General features: G+C 51.3%; 1 long non-coding RNA gene across 1 annotated transcript in view; it reads right to left on the bottom strand.

Moving 5' to 3' along the window:
- Positions 1 to 16,820, bottom strand: part of LOC139275701 (uncharacterized) — a 44,389-nt gene extending 27,569 nt beyond the window's left edge. The window contains exon 1 of the long non-coding RNA XR_011595735.1: positions 16,765 to 16,820. This is a non-coding gene — a long non-coding RNA (uncharacterized lncRNA). The remainder of the gene's footprint in view (positions 1 to 16,764) is intronic.
- Positions 16,821 to 17,526: the final 706 nt, after the last annotated feature.

Here is a 17,526-nt window from a genome sequence, read left to right as displayed (position 1 = left end):
TGGTACCTATATGCACCACGACAACTTGCTGTTCACCCTCCCTTTTCAGAATGTCCTGCACCCGCTCCGAGACATCCTTGACCCTTGCACCAGGGAGGCAACATACCATCCTGGAGTCTCGGTTGCGGCCGCAGAAACGCCTATCTATTCCCCTTACAATCGAATCTCCTATCACTATAGCTCTCCCACTCTTTTTCCTGCCCTCCTGTGCAGCAGAGCCACCCACGGTGCCATGAACTTGGCTGCTGCTACCTTCCCCTGATGAGTCATCCCCCTCAACAGTACCCAAAGCGGTGTATCTGTTTTTCAGGGGGATGACCGCTAGGGACCCCTGCACTACCTGCCTTGCACTGCTCTTCCTGTTGGTCACCCATTCCCTATCTGGCTGTGTACCCTTTACCTGCGGTATGACCAACTCACTAAATGTGCTATTCACGTCATTCTCAGCATCGTGGATGCTCCAGAGTGAATCCACCCGCAGCTCCAGGGCCGCAATGCGGTCCGTCAGGAACTGCAGGCAGATACACTTCCCACACATGTAGTCGTTAGGGACACCGGAAGCGTCCCTGACTTCTTACATAGTACAGGAGGAGCATAACACGTGTCCGAGCTCTCCTGCCATGATTTAACCCCTTAGATTAATTTAATTTGGCAACAACAATATTAAAAGGTTACTAACTGATAAAGAAAACGAAAAACTACTTACCAATCACCAGCCAATCACTTACCCCCTTGGCTGTGACGTCACCTTTCGATTTCTTTCTACATCTATTTTGCCTTCTCTCCCAGCTGCAGCTGCACCGGCTGGGCCTTTATAGGCCGCTGCCTCCTCGAACTCCCCGCTCGAAGTCCCACTGCCTCCGACGATCAAAGGCCTTTTTATAGGCCGCTCCTTGACGCGCCTCGAACTCCCCGCTCGAAGTGCGGCACTGCCTTAGTACTACCCCTCCAACAGTGCAGCACTCCCTCAGTACTGCCCCTCCGACAGTGCGGCGCTCTCAGTACTGCGCCTACGACAGTGCGGCACTCCCTCAGTACTGCCCCTCTGACAGTGCGGCACTCCCTCAGTACTGCCCTGGGAATGTCAGCCTGGATTCTTGTGCTTAAGTCTCTGGAGAGGAACTTGAACCCACGAACCTTTGACTCAGAGCTGTGAGAACGGGGATCCCACTGAGCCATGTCTGACCAGGAGACAAAAATGGGAAAGAGCAGGTGAAGATCAGGGAGAACGTCACACACACAACACATGAGCTGAGAGACAGAGAGAGACTGTCTCTAGGTCCCTTCTATCTCTGTCTATCTTCCTCTCTCTCTCTCTCTCTCTCACTCTGTCCCACTGTCTCTCCCCCTGTCTCCCTCGCCCTCTCTCTCTTAATCTGTTTCTCTTCATCTCTCCTTCTGTCTATCAATTTATCTCTCTCTGCCTCTTTCTCTCTCTGTCTGCCTCTCTCTCTCTCTGGCTATCCCTCTCTCTCTCTCCGTCTCTCTGTCTCTCTCTCTCTCTGTCTCTCTCTCTCTCTCCCCCTCTCTCTCCCCCTCTCTCTCTCTCTCTCCCCCTCTCTCTCTCCCTCCTCTCTCTCCCCCCTCTCTCTCCCCCTCTCTCTCTCCCCCCTCTCTCTCCCCCCTCTCTCTCACTCTCACCCCTCTCTCTCTCCCCCCTCTCTCTCCCCCCTTTCTCTCACTCTCACCCCCTCTCTCTCCCCATCTCTCTCCCCCTCTCTCCGTCCCTCTCTCTCTCTATATAGATTTGGCCTCTCCCCCAGGAGCAGACAGTGACGTTGAGGGGCTATCCCCCCCTCTCTCTCTCCCCCCCCCCACTCTCTCTCTCTCCCTCCCCCGTCCCGCTCTCTCTATCTCTTTATATATTTGGGCTCTCCCCAGGTGCAGACAGTGAGTGTGAGAGGCTCTCTCTCTCTCCCCCTCTCTCTCCCCCTCTCTCTTCCTGTCTGTGTCTGTCTCCCTCTCTCTCTCACTCTCTCCCCTCCTCTCTCTCCACCGTCTCTCCCCCGCCCCACCCCGCCCCTTCTCTCTCCCTCCTCCTCTGTGTTGTGTATCTGTAAAGCATGCACTCCCATGTTCCGCCACCAGGGAGCGCATCTACTGAAGTCCCAAGGGATCCCAGCATCCCTTAGAAGCACTGTATATAAGCCGGCCCCTAAGGCCTGTTCCTCACTCTGGAGTGTCTTAATGAAGACTGAGGTCACTGTTACTTTAATCTCCCTGAGTGCAGTCTCATCTGTGTTAAGAACACAATAACTGGCGACGATTATACGAATCCAACGCAAAGATGCAGCAAACTGTACGCATCCTGGAGAACTTCTCAGAGGTTGAGGACTGGGAAGCCTATGTCGAACGGCTAGACCAGTATTTTGTAGCCAACGAGCTGGACGGAGAAGGAAGCGCTGCAAAAAGGAGAGCGGTCCTCCTCACGGTCTGCGGGGCACCGACCCACAGCCTCATGAAGAATCTTCTGGCTCCGGTGAAACCCACAGATGAGGAGCTGTGTACACTGGTTCGGGAGCATCTTAACCCGAGGGAGAGTGTGCTGATGGCGAGGTATCGGTTCTACACGTACCAGCGATCTGAAGGTCAGGAAGTGGCGAGCTATGTCTCCGAGCTAAGGCAACTTGCAGGACAATGTGAGTTTGATGGCTACCTGGAGCAGATGCTCAGAGACTTTTTTGTTCTGGGCATTGGTCACGAGACCATCCTATGAAAACTTTTGACTGTAGAGACACCGACCCTCAGTAAGACCATTGTGATAGCACAGGCATTTATGTCCACCAGTGATAACACCAAACAAATCTCTCAGCACACAAGTGCGAGCAATGTTCATTAATTAACTGGAACTGTGTTTGCGAGCAGAAATGTACAGGGCAGAAACCACGAGCCTGCAACTGCCAGCAGGCCTCAGGTGACCCAGATGACTCAGAGTCCCCAACAAACAATGAATACAAGACAATTCACACCTTGTTGGCGTTGTGGAGGCTTCCATTCAGCCTATTCATGCCACTTCAAAGGGTATGTTTGCAAGAGCTGTGGAACAATGGGGCACATCCAACAAACTTGCAGACGAGCTGCAAGCTCTGCAAAACCTGTTAACCACCACGTGGCAGGGGAAGATCGGTCCATGGTGGATCAAAGTAATTTTGAGCCTCAAAGAGAGGAGGAAGATGCTGAAGTACACGGGGTGCACACATTTTCGATGAAATGTCTACCTATAATGCTGAGTGTAAATTTGAATGTTTTACCTGAAGCCATGGAACTGGACACTGGCGTTAGCCAATCCATCATGAGTAAAAAGATGTTTGAGAGACTGTGGTGCAATGAGGCACTCAGACCAGCCCTGAGCCCCATCCATACGAAACTGAGAACGTACACCAAAGAGCTCATCACTGTCCTGGGCAGCGCCATGGTCAAGGTCACATACGAGGGCACGGTGCACGAACTGCCACTCTGTATTGTCCCGGGCGATGGCCCCACACTGCTTGGAAGGAGCTGGCTGGGCAAAATCTGCTGGAACTGGGATGACATCCGAGCGCTATCACATGTCGATGAGGCCTCATGTACCCAGGTTCTTAACAAATTTCCTTCCCTTTTTGAGCAAGGCATTGGAAACTTTTCCGGGGCGAAGGTGCGGATCTGCTTGGTCCCAGAGGCATGACCCATTCACCACAAGGCGCGAGCGGTACCTCACATGATGAGGGAGAGAGTGAAAATCGAGCTGGACAGGCTGCAACGTGAGGGCATCATCTCCCCAGTGGAATTCAGCGCGTGGGCCAGCCCGATTGTTCCAGTACTCAAAAGTGATGGCACGATCAGGATTTGCGGCAATTAAAAAGTAACTATTAATCTTTTCTCGCTACAGGACCAATACCCGCTGCTAAGGCAGACAACCTATTTGCAACGCTGGCAGGAGGCAAGACGTTCACCAAGTTCGACCTGACTTGACGCAGGAGCTGGAGGAGTCTTCAAAGGGCCTCACCTGCATCAACACGCACAAGGGACTGTTCAACTACAACAAATGCCCGTTTGGAATTCGGACGTCTGCAGCGATCTTCCAGAGAAACATGGAGAGCCTACTCAAGTCGGTACCATGTACGGTGGTTTTTCAGGACGTCATATTGGTCACAGGTCGAGACACAATCGAGCACCTACAAAACCTGGAGGAAGTCCTCCAGCGTCTGGACCGCGTAGGGCTGCGGCTGCAGAGGACGAAATGCATCTTCATCGCAACAGAAGTGGAGTTTTTGGGGAGAAAGATTGCGGCGGACGGCATTTGGCCCACAGATGCCAAGACAGAGTCTATCAGGAACGCGCCCAGGCCATAGAACGTCATGGAACTGCAGTCGTTCATGGAACTCAATTATTTTGGGAGCTTCTTACTGGGGTTAAGCATCCTCTTAGAGCCCCTATATGTGTTATTGCGCAAAGGTGAGAACTGGGTATGGGAAAAAAAACAAGTAATTGCTTTTGAGAAAGCCAAAAACATTTTATGCTCCAACAAGCTGCTTGTATTGTATAACCCGTGGAAAAGACTTGTGCTAGCATGTGATACGTCGTCGTATGGAGTCGGGTGTGTATTACAACAAGCTAACGTTGCGGGGAAGTTGCAACCTGTCGCCTATGGCTCCAGGAGCTTGTCTAAGGCCGAGAGGGCCTGCAGCATGATTGACAAAGAGGCATTAGCGTGTGTGTACGGAATAAAGAAAATGTATCTGTACCTGTTTGGCCTCAAATTTGAGCTGGAAACCGATCACAAGCCCCTCATATCCCTGTTCGCTGAAAACAAGGGGATAAATACTAATGCCTCAGCTCGCATAGAAAGGTGGGCAGTCGCGCTAAAAGCGTATAACTATACCATCCGCCACAGGCCAGGCACCGAGAACTGTGCGGATGCTCTTAGTCGGCTACATTGCCCACCTTGGGGGTGGAAATGGCGCAGCCTGCAAACTTGTTGATGGTAGCGCAGTTCGCAGACTTGTTGATGGTCATGGAAGCGTTTGAAAATAATAAATCACCTGTCACGGCCCGCGGGTTTCGGACCTGGATGAGGCAAGCTCCTCTGCTGTCCCTAGTAAAAAACTGTGTCCTGCATGGGAGCTGGGCCAGCATCCCCGTTGAAATGCAAGAGCTAATCAAGCCGTTCCAGTGGTGAAAGGACAAGCTGTCCATTCAGGCAGACTGCCTGTTGTGGGGTAACCGCGTAGTGCTACCCAAAAAGGGCAGGGAGACGTTCATCTCAGACCTCCACAGCACACACCCGGGTAGAGTAATGATGAAAGCGATAGCCAGATCCCACGTGTGGTGACCCGGTATCGACTCTGACTTAGAGTCCTGTGTATGGCAATGCAGCGTATGTGCTCAGTTGAGCCATGCGTCCAGAGAGGCATCACTAAGTTTGTAGTCCTGGCCCTCCAGACCATGGTCGAGGATCCATGTCGACTATGCGGGCCTGTTTCTCGGCACAATGTTCCAGGTGGTGGTGGATACTTTTTTAAAATGGATTGAATATGAAATAATGTCGGGAAGCACCACCACTGCCACCATTGAAAGCCTGAGGGCCATGTTTGCCACCCACGGCCTGCCTGACATACTGGTCAGTGACAACGGGCCATGTTTCACCAGTGCCGAATTTAAAGAATTCATGACCCACAATGGGATCAAACATGTCACCTCAGCCCCGTTTAAACCAGTCTCCAATGAACAGGCAGAACGGGCAGTACAAACCATCAAACTGAGCCTTAAATGAGTCACAGAATGCTCACTCCAAACCCGCCTGTCCCAAGAACTGCTCAGCTACCGCACGAGACCCCACTCGCTCACAGGGGTACCCCCGGCTGAGCTACTCATGAAAAGGACACTTAAAACCAGACTCTCGCTGGTTCACCCCAACCTGCATGATCAGGTCGAGAGCAGGCGGCAGCAACAGAATGTAAACGATGGTCGCGCCACTGTGTCACAGGAAATTGATCTAAATGACCCTGTGTATGTGCTAAACTATGGACATGGTCCCAAGTGGATCGCGGGCATGGTGATAGTTAAAGAAGGGAATAGGATGTTTGTAGTCAAACTAGACAATGGACAAATTTGCAGAAAGCACCTGGACCAAACGAGGCTGCGGTTCACAGACTGCCCTGAACAACCCACAGCAGACACCAACATTTTCGAGCCCACAACACACATCCAAAGGATCAACGACACCACGCCGGACCAGGAAATCGAACCCATCACGCCCAACAGCCCAGCAAAGCCAGGCTCACCCAGCAGCCCTGCAGGGCCAACAACACGCCAGCCCAGCGAGAGCACAGCCAACACACCAGAACAGACATTTGTACCGAGGCGGTCCACCAGGGAAAGAAAGGCTCCCAACCGCCTCAGCTTGTAAATAGATTTCACTTTGACTTTGTGGGGGGAGTGATGTTGTGTATCTGTAAAGCATGCACTCCCATGTTCCGCCACTAGGGAGCACATCTACTGAAGTCCCAAGGGACTTCCCTTGGGAGCACTGTATATAAGCCGGCCCCTAAGGCCTGTTCCTCACTCTGGAGTGTCTTATTAAAGACTGAGGTCACTGTTACTTTAACCTCCTTGTGTGCAGTCTCATCTGTGTTAGGAACACAATACTCTGTCTCTCTCTCCCCCTCTCTATATATTCAGCCTCTCCCCAGGTGCAGACAGTGAGGGTGAGAGGCTCTCTTTCTCTCTCCCCCACTCTCTCTCCCCCTCTCTCCCCCACTCTCTCTCCCCCCTCTCTCTCCCCCTCTCTCCCGCCCTCTCTCTCCCTCTCTCTTTCCCCTCTCTCTCCCTCTCTCCTCCCCCTCTCTCTCTCCCCCTCTGTCAGGGTGTGTGGGTCACAGATCGCTTTTGGTTTCATGTTGAGACATTGTGAATTGTGCGCCTCTGATCATTGGTTAAAGCACCCGGCCTGGAATTCCCCCAGTATCGGATGTATAAATACGGCCCCATCCGCGGAGCAATGTTCAGAGATCTTCAGCGGATCCAAGAAGCCGAGAACAACCCGAACCATGACTACGATCGCAAAGCATTTCCAGGAACTTTTCTTCCCATCCGTGAGTAGCGACTGCAAATTAACCCTTTAACCGTGAGGGCCAGAGATTCTGCTCTGAGTGCAACGGGAAATTGCGCTCAGAATGCGCTTGAAATCACGCTGGTCACTTTCGCACTGTCGGAATGTGGGAATTAATTTGCGCACAGCAAGCTCCCACACACAGCAATGTGACAATGACCAGATAATCTGTTGTTGTTATGTTGATTGAGGTTAAATATTAGCCCCAGGACACCGGGGATAACTCCCCTGCTCTTCTTCAAAATAATGCCATCGGATTTTTTACATCCACCTCAGAGAGCAGACGGTGCCTCGGTTTAACGTTTCATTCGCAAGACGGCACCTCCGACAGTGCGGCGCTCCCTCAGTACTGCCTCCACGACAGTGCGGCGCTCCCTCAGTACTGCCCCTCCGACAGTGGAGCACTCCCTCAGCACTCCCCCTCCGACAGTGCAATGCTCCCTCAGTACTGCCCCCACGACATTGCGGCGCTCCCTCAGTACTGGCCCTCCGACAGTGTGGCGCTCCCTCAGCACTGCCCCTCCGACAGTGCGACGCTCCCTCAGTACTGGCCCTCCGACAGTGCGCCGCTCCCTCAGTACTGGCCCTCCGACAGTGCGGCGCTCCCTCAGTACTGGCCCTCCGACAGTGCGGTGCTACCTCAGTACTGCCCCCCCGACAGTACGGCGCTCCCTCAGTACTGTCCCTCCGACAATGCAGTGCTCCCTCAGTACTGCCCCTCCGACAATGCAGTACTCCCTCTGTACTGCCTCTCCGACAGTGCAGCACTCTCTCAGTACTGCTCCTCCAACAGTGCGGCACTCCCTCAGTACTGCCCCTCCGACAGTGTTGCACTCCCTCAGTACTGCCCCTCCGACAGTGCAGCAGTCCCTGAGGACTGCCCCTCTGACAGAGCGGCGCTCCCTCAATACTGTCCCTCCGACAGTGAGGCGCTCCCTCAGTACTACCCCTCCGATAGTGCGGCGCTCCCTCTGTACTGCCCCTCCGACAGTGCAGTACTCCCTCAGGAATGTCACTCCGACAGTGCGGCTCTCCCTCAGTACTGTCCCTCCGACAGTTCAGCACTCCCTCAGTACTGTCCCTCCGACAATGCAGTGCTCCCTCAGTACTGCCCCTCCGACAATGCAGTGCTCCCTTAGTGCTCCCTCTCTGACAGTGCGGCACTCCCTCAGTACTGCCCCTCCGACAGTGTTGCACTCCCTCACTACAGCCCCTCCGACAGTGCAGCAGTCCCTCATTACTGCCCCTCCGACAGTGCAGCACTCCCTCAGCACTGTCCCTCCGAAAGTGCGGCACACCCGCAGTTCTGCCCCCCCCCCGACAGTGCGGCGCTCCCTCAGTACTGGCCCTCCGACAGTGTGGCGCTCCCTCAGTACTGCCCCTCCGAAAGTGCGGCGCTCCCTCGGTACTGCTCCTCTGACAGTGCGGCACTCCCTCAGTACTGCCACTCTGACAGTGTTGCACTCCCTCAGTACTGCCCCTCCGACAGTGCAGCAGTCCCTCAGGCCCCTCTGACAGTGCGGCATTCCCTCAGTACTGCATCCGACAGTGCGGCGCTCCCTCAGTACTGCCCCTTCGACAGTGCAGCACTCCCTCAGCACTGCCCCTCCGACAGTGCGGCGCTCCCTCAGTACTGCCCCCCCGACAGTGCGGTGCTCCCTCAGTACTGCCCCCCCGACAGTGGGGCACTCCCTCAGTACTGCCCCTCTGACAGTGTGGCACTCCCTCAGTACTGCCCCCCCCGACAGTGCGGCACTCGCTCAGTACTGCCCCTCCGACAGTGCGGCGCTCCCTCAGTACTGCCCCCCCCACCAACAGTGCGGCGCTCCCTCAGTACTGCCCCCCCGACTGTGGGGCACTCCCTCAGTACTGCCCCTCTGACAGTGCGGCACTCCCTCAGTACTGGCGCTCCGACAGTGGGGCACTCCCTCAGTACTGCCCCCAAGACAGTGTGGCAGTCCCTCAGTATTGCCCCTCCGACAGTGCTGTGCTCCCTCAGCACTGCACTGCAGTGTCAGCCTAGATTTTTGTACTCAAGTCCCTGGAGTGGGACTTGAACCCACAACCTTCTGACTCAGAGACAATGGTACTACCTACAGCTGATACAAAATGAGTTTTTAAAATTTAACAGTTAACAGGGATGAGGGACTTGAGTTACGTGCAGAGACTGGAGAAGCTGGGGTTGTTCTCCTTGGAGCAGAGAAGTGAGTGGGCAAAAATTTGGCAGATGGAGTATAATGTTGGAAAGTGCAAGGTCATGCACTTTGGCAGAAAAAATCAAAGAACAAGTTATTATTTAAATGGAGAAAAATTGCAAAATGCTGAAGTACTGAGGGACCTGGGAGTCCTTATGCATGAAACACAAAAGGTTAGTATGCAGGTACAGCAAGTGATCAGGAAGGCCAATGGAATCCTGGCCTTTATTGCAAAGGGGATGGAGTATAAAAGCAGGGAAGTCTTGCTACAGTTATACAGGGTATTGGTGAGGCCACACCTGGAATACTGCGTGCTGTTTTGGTTTCCGTATTTACGAAAGGATATACTTGCTTTGGAGGCAGTTCAGAGGAAGTTCACTCGGTTGATTCCGGAGATGAGGGGGTTGACTTATGAGGAAAGGTTGAGTAGGTTGGGCCTCTACTCATTGGAGTTCAGAAGAATGAGAGGTGATCTTATCGAAACATATAAGATTATGAGGTGGCTTGACAAGGTGGATGCAGAGAGGATGTTTCCACTGATGGCGGAGACTAGAACTAGAGGGCATGATCTTAGAATAAGGGGTCTCCCATTTAAAACTGAGATGAGGAGAAATCTCTTCTCTCAGACTCTCAGAGGGTTGTAAATCTGTGGAATCTGCTGCCTCGGAGAGCTGTGGAAGCTGGGACATTGAATAAATTTAAGACAGTGATCGACAGTTTCTTAACCGATAAGGGGATAAGGGGTTATGGGGAGCGGGCAGGGAAGTGGAGCTGAGTCTATGATCGGATCAGCCATGATCGTATTAAATGGTGGAGCAGGCTCGAGGAGCCGTATGGCCTACTCCTGCTCCTATTTCTTATCTTATGATGTTGTGATGTTGTGATGTTGAGAGGGACATTGAGCAGAATGGTCCCAGGGGTGAGGCACTTCAGTGAGGTGGAGAGACTGGAGAATGAGGGGTTGATCTCCATGGAGCAGAGGAGGTTAAGGGGATGTTTAATGGAGGTGTTGTCCACCACCAGGGCTTTTGACGGAGCTATTAATCTGTGTGTTTGTTCTCTCCAGAGCTGCCCACCTGCGGCCCAGCCCAGTGCCCGCTCCGATTACCCGCGGGTGAAGGCCCTCGGTGCGGACCATGTGGGGGCCCGGGCCCACAATGCACTGCTCCCACCCGCCGCCCCGCGGCGACTCAGCGTGCGGGTGTGGCATTGCGGCGGGCGCAATCTGGCACTGAGCGTGGATCCCGGGACCGGTGTGCGGGAGCTGAAGGCAGAGATCGCGGAGGGGACGGGAATACCTGCCCACAACCTGATCCTGTACTCGGGGGGACAGAGCCTGGAGGAGGGGGCCGATCTGAGCCACTACTGTCTGAAGGGGACCCTGGACCTCCAAGCGGTGCACAAGGTGTTTGGGGGTTAATCCTCACACCGCCCGGGTGGGACAGAGAAGTGGTGAAGACCCCCCCCACCGCCGTCTCACAATACACCGTGTAATTCGCTCATTGAACTGTACGCTTTCAAAATAAACTGAGTGTGTCAATGAATATAAGCCTACGGAAATTCCTCTCTGTGTCAATGAGCACCGCATCCCAAACTACACATGGGTTAGATCATAAGAACATAAGAAATAGGAGCAGGAGTAGGCCATTCGACCCCTCGAGCCTGCTCCGCCATTCAATACGACCATGACTGATCTGATCATGGACTCAGCTCCACTTCCCCGCCCACTCCCCATAACCCTTCACTCCCTTATCGTTCAAAAATCTGTTTGTCTCCACCTTAAATATAGTCAATGATCCAGCTTCCACAACTCTCTGGGGCAGAGAATTCCACAGATGTACAACCCTCTGAGAGGAGAAATTCCTCCCCACCTCAATTTTAAATGGGCGGCCCCTTATTCTGAGACAATGTCCCCAGTTTTAGTTTCCCCTATGAGTGGAAATATCCTCTCTGCATCCACCTTGTCGAGCCCCCTCATTATTTTATTGTAAAGTCCTGACCCTGCAGTACAGACTTACACGAGGCACATGCTGAAGTCAAGGTCACTCTGGCCCTGCACCTTTATTTCACAGCTCTCGAGTGCCTCACTTGCCTGAGACCTGCCTTTATATACCTGTGTGGAACACGTATGCAGTGTCTCCTGCAAGTGCACCCCTGGTGGTAAAGTATGCTTGTGGTTACAGGTCATATCTAGTTACAGTCATGTATAGCATGGTAAGATACAGTTATATACAGTAGTGTGAGATACATGACACTTTTATGTTTCGATAAGATCACCTCTCATTCTTCTGAACTCCAATATGTATAGGCCCAACCTACTCAACCTATCTTCATAAGTCAACCCCCTCATCTCCGGAATCAACCGAGTGAACCTTCGCTGAACTGCCTCCAATGCAAGTATATCCTTCCTTAAATACGGAGACCAAAACTGTACGCAGTACTCCAGGTGTGGCCTCACGAATACCCTGTACAGTTGTAGCAGGACTTCTCTGCTTTTATACTCCATCCACCTTGCAATAAAGGCCAACATCCCATTTGCCTTCCTGATTACTTGCTGTACCTGCATACTAATTTTTTGTGTTTCATGCACAAGGAGCCCCTCTGTACAGCAGCACGTGGCAAAACATCCCAGTATTATAATACAAAACAAATAAATTTCACACTGAGCCATGTAAGGAGACATTACCGCAGGTGACCAAAAGCTTAGTCAAAGAGGGAGGTTTTAAGGAGCGTCTTGAAAGAGGAAAGAGAGGTAGAGAGGCGGAGAGATTTAGGGAGGGAGTCACATTTATCCACATTATACTCCATCTGCCATGCATTTGCCCACTCACCTAACCTATCCAAGTCACTCTGCAGCCTCATAGCATCCTCCTCACAGCTCACACCGCCACCCAGTTTCATGTCATCTGCAAACTTGGAGAAATTACACTCAATATCTTCATCCAAATCATTGATGTATATTGTAAAGAGCTGGGGTCCCAGCACTGAGCCCTGCGGCACGCCACTAGTCACTGCCTGCCATTCTGAAAAGGACCCGTTTATCCTGACTCTCTGCTTCCTGTCTGCCAACCAGTTCTCGATCCACATCAGTATATTACCCCCAATACCATGTGCTTTGATTTTGCACACCAATCTCTTGTGCGGGACCTTGTCAAAAGCCTTCTGAAAGTCCAAATACACCACATCCACTGGTTCCCCCTTGTCCACTCTGCTAGTTACATCCTCAAAAAATTCCAGAAGATTCATCAAGCATGATTTCCCTTTCATAAATCCATGCTGACTTGATCCGATCCTGTCACTGCTTTCCAAATGCGCTGCTATTTCATCCTTAATGATTGATTCCAACATTTTCCCCACTACTGATGTCAAGCTAACCGGTCTACAATTACCTGTTTTCTCTTTCCCTCCTTTTTTAAAAAGTGGTGTTACATTAGCTAACCTCCAGTCCATGGGAACTGATTCAGAGTCGATAGACTGTTGGAAAATGATCACCAATGTATCCACTATTTCTAGGGCCACTTCCTTGAGCACTCTGGGATGCAGACTCTCAGGCCCCGGGGATTTATCGTCCTTCAATCCCATCAATTTCCCGAACACAATTTCCTGCCTAATAAGGATATCCTTCAGTTCCTCCTTGTCATGAGACACACTGTCCCTTCGTACCTTTGGACGGTTATTTGTATCTTCCTTTGCGTAATAACACATGTAGGAGCTCTGAAAAGGTGCTGCCCAGGACAGTGATAAGCTCTTTGGTGTACGTTCTCAGTTTCGTGTGGATGGGGCTCAGTGCTGGTCTGAATGCCTTGTTGCACCACAGTCTCTCAAACATATTTTTACTCATGGTGGATTGGCTAGCGCCAGTGTCCAGTTCCATGGCTATGGGTAAGCCATTCAATTTGACGTTTAGCATTATAGGTGGACATGTCATCGAAAATGTGTGCACCCCGTGTACTTCAGCATCTGCCTCCTCTCTCTGAAGCTCGAAATTGCTTTGATCCACCATGGACCGATCTTGCTTTGCCACGCGGTGGTTAGCAGGTTTTGCAGAGCTTGCAGCTCGTTTGCAAGCTCGTTGGAGGTGCCCCATTGTTCCACAGCTCTTGCAAACATACCCTTTGAAGCGGCATGAATAGGCTCAATGGAAGCCTCCACAACGCCAACAAGGTGTGAATTGGCTTGTATTCATCCTTCGTTGGGGACTCAGAGTCATCTGGGTCACCTGAGGCCTGCTGGCAGTTGCAGACTCGTGTTTTCTGCCCTGTGCATTTCTGCTCGCAAACACCGTTCCAGTTAATTAATGAACATTGCTAGCACTTGTGTGCTGAGAGATTTGTTTGGTGTTATCACTGGTGGACATCAACGCCTGTGCTATCGCAATGGCCTTACTGAGGGTCGGTGTCTCTACAGTCAACGGTTTTCGTAGGATGGTCTCGTGGCCATGCCCAGTACAAAAAAGTCTCTGAACATTTGCTCCGGGTAGCCATCAAACTCACATTGTCCTGCAAGTCGCCTTAGCTCGGTGACGTAGCTCGCCACTTCCTGACCTTCATATCGCTGGCACGTGTCGAACCGATACCTCGCCATCAGCATGCTCTCCCTCGGGTTAAGATGCTCCAGAACCAGTGTACACAGCTCCTCATACGACTGATCTGTGGGTTTCACCGGAGCCAGAAGATTCTTCATGAGGCTGTAGGTCAGTGCCCCGCAGACTGTGAGGAGGACCGCTCTCCTTTTTGCAGCGCTTCCTTCTCCGTCCAGCTCGTTGGCTACAAAGTACTGCTCCAGCCGTTCGACATAGGCTACCCAGTCCTCACCCTCTTAGAACTTTTCCAGGTTGCCCACAGTTTGCTGCATCTTTGCGTTGGATTCGTATACTCGTCGCCAGTTATTGTGTTCCTAACACAGATGAGGCTGCACACAGGGAGGTTAAAGTAACAGTGACCTCAGGCTTTAATAAGACACTCCAGAGTGAGGAACAGTCCTTGGGGGCCGACTTATATTCAGTGCTCCCAAGGGATGCTGAGATCCCTTGGGACTTCAGGGGATAAGCTCCCTGGTGGCGGAACATGGGAGAGCATGCTTTACAGATACACAACAGAGAGAGGAAGAGAGAGATATCTATAGATATGTAAAGAGAAAAAGGTTAGTAAAGACAAACGTAGGTCCCCTGCAATCAGAATCAGGGGAAGTCATAACGGGGAACAAAGAAATGGCAGACCAATTGAACAAATATTTTGGTTCAGTATTCACTAAGGAGGACACAAACAACCTTCCGGATATAAAAGGGGTCAGAGGGTCTCGTAAGAAGGAGGAACTGAGGGAAATCCTTATTAGTCGGGAAATTGTGTTGGGGAAATTGATGGGATTGAAGGCCGATAAATCCCCAGGGCCTGATGGTCTGCATCCCAGAGTACTTAAGGAGGTGGCCTTGGAAATAGCGGATGCATTGACAGTCATTTTCCAACATTCCATAGACTCTGGATCAGTTCCTGTGGAGTGGAGGGTAGCCAATGTAACTCCACTTTTTCAAAAAGGAGGGAGAGAGCAAACAGGGAATTATAGACTGCTCAGCCTGACATCGGAAGTGGGTAAAATGATAAAATCAATTATTAAGGATGTCATAGCAGCGCATTTGACATGATAGGTCCAAGTCAGCATGGATTTGTGAAAGGGAAATCATGCTTGACAAATCTTCTGGAATTTTTTGAGGATGTTTCCAGTAGAGTGGACAAGGGAGAACCAGTTGATGTGGTGTATTTGGACTTTCAGAAGGCTTTCGACAAGTTCCCACACAAGAGATTAATGTGCAAAGTTAAAGCACATGGGATTGGGGGTAGTGTGCTGACGTGGATTGAGAACTGGTTGGCAGACAGGAAGCAAAGAGTAAGAGTAAATGGGTACTTTTCAGAATGGCAGGCAGTGACTCGTGGGGTACCGCAAGATTCTGTGCTGGGGCCCCAGCTGTTTACAATGTACATTAATGATTTCGATGCGGGGATTAAATGTAGTATCTCCAAATTTGTGGATGATACTAAGTTGGGTGGCAGTGTTAGCTGCGAGGAGGATGCTATGAGGCTGCAGAGTGACTTGGATAGGTTAGGTGAGTGGGCAAATGCATGGCAGATGGAGTATAATGTGGATAAATGTGAGGCTATCCACTTTGGTGGTAAAAACAGAGAGACAGACTATTATCTGAATGGTGACAGATTAGGAAAAGGGGAGGTGCAACGAGATCTGGGTGTCATGGTACATCAGTCATTGAAGGTTGGCATGCAGGTACAGCAGACGGTTAAGAAAGCAAATGGCATGTTGGCCTTCATAGCGAGGGGATTTGAGTACAGGGGCAGGGAGGTGCAACTACAGTTGTAGAGGGCCTTGGTGAGGCCACACCTGGAGTATTGTGTGCAGTTTTGGTCTCCTAACTTGAGGAAGGATATTCTTGCTATTGAGGGAGTGCAGCGAAGGTTCACCAGATTGATTCCCGGGATGGCGGGACTGACATATCAAGAAAGACTGGATCAACTGGGCTTGTATTCACTGGAGTTCAGAAGAATGAGAGGGGATCTCATAGAAATGTTTAAAATTCTGACATGTTTAGACAGGTTAGATGCAGGAAGAATGTTCCCAATGTTGGGGAAGTCCAGAGCCAGGGGTCACAGTCTTAGGATAATGGGTAAGCCATTTAGGACCGAGATGAGGAGAAACTTCTTCACCCAGAGAGTGGTGAACCTGTGGAATTCTCTAACACAGAAAGTTGTTGAGGCCAATTCACTCAATATATTCAAAAAGGAGTTAGATGTAGTCCTTACTACTCGGGGGATCAAGGGGTATGGCGAGAAAGCAGGAATGGGGTACTGAAGTTGCATGTTCAGACATGAACTCATTGAATGGCACTGCAGGCTCGAAGGGCCGAATGACCTACTCCTGCACCTATTTTCTATGTTTCTATGTTCCTTTGAGACAGAGAGAGTGACAGAGACAGAGAGATAGAGAGAGGGAGAGAGAGAGACAGACAGACAGAGAGAGAGACACAGAGAGAGAGAGTGAGACAGAGAAAGAGAGACAGAGACAGAGTCAGAGAGAGAGGGAGAGAGAGAGACAGAGAGACAGAGAGAGAGAGAGAGATAGAGAGGGAGAGACAGAAAGAAAGAGAGAGAATGAGACAGAGAGAGAGGGGTGGAGAGAGAAAGACAGCAAGAGAGAGAGAGGGCGAGAGAGAAAGACAGCAAGAGAGAGAGAGAGGGGGGGGAGAGAGAGGGAGAGAGAGACAGAGTTAGAGAGAGAGACAAAGCGTGAGACAGAGAGAGCAAGACAGAGAGAGAGAGAGAGACTGGGGAATACAATTGAAGGATGCCAGGAATAAGCTCGGACTGTGAACCCATCGGAATTCAACCACCGAGTGATTCATCAGTTTAGACCAGAAACTCCCTCCATCCCAAACTCCCCACAGAGCAATCGGTGTCAGAATAAACTGCTCACAGAGGCCGGTGTATATCTCTTCCTGATACTCAGGAGTGTCAGCTCAGGAATGTCCCTGGGGATCCTCAGGACCAGGGTGCCAGCTTCAGACACAGGGTGTGAGTGTATGGAGGGCTATTCCCAGCTCCAAATCTTCATCTGACCGTCCCAACACACTTTCACTTTCAGATGTAAACACAACACATGAAACAGCTGAAACAAACTGAAAAGCTCCAGCAACATTGTAGAGGGAGCTTTACTCCGTATCTAACCCCCTGTATCTGACCTGTTTGATGGGACAGCGTAGAGGGACCTTTACTCTATATCTAACCCGAGCTGCACGTGCCCTGGGAGTGTTTGATGGGACTGTGTAGAGGGAGCTTTACTCTGTATCTAACCCCGTGCTGTACCTGCCCTGGGAGTAAGTGACGGGACAGTGTAGAGAGAGCTTTACTCTGTATCTAACCCATGCTGTATCTGCCCTGGGAGTGTTTGATGGGACAGTGTAGAGCGAGCTTTACTCTGTATCTCACCCCCTGGACCTGCCCTGGGAGTGTTTGATGGGACAGTGTAGAGGGAGCTTTACTCTGTATCTAACCCCCTGTACTTGCCCTGGGAGTGTTTGATGGGACAGTATAGAGGGAGCTTTACTCTGTATCTAACCCCCTGTACCTGCCCTGGGAGTGTTTGATGGGACAGTGTAGAGGGAGCTTTACTCTGTATCTAACCCCGTGCTGTACCTGCCCTGGGAATGTTTGATGGGACAGTGTAGAGGGAGCTTTA

This window comes from Pristiophorus japonicus, chromosome 11, assembly GCF_044704955.1.
Source record: "Pristiophorus japonicus isolate sPriJap1 chromosome 11, sPriJap1.hap1, whole genome shotgun sequence".
In the NCBI taxonomy this organism is placed as follows: domain Eukaryota; kingdom Metazoa; phylum Chordata; class Chondrichthyes; family Pristiophoridae; genus Pristiophorus; species Pristiophorus japonicus.
The sequence above is the reverse complement of the archived record's forward strand: the minus strand, read 5'-3'. Positions and strand labels throughout refer to the sequence as shown.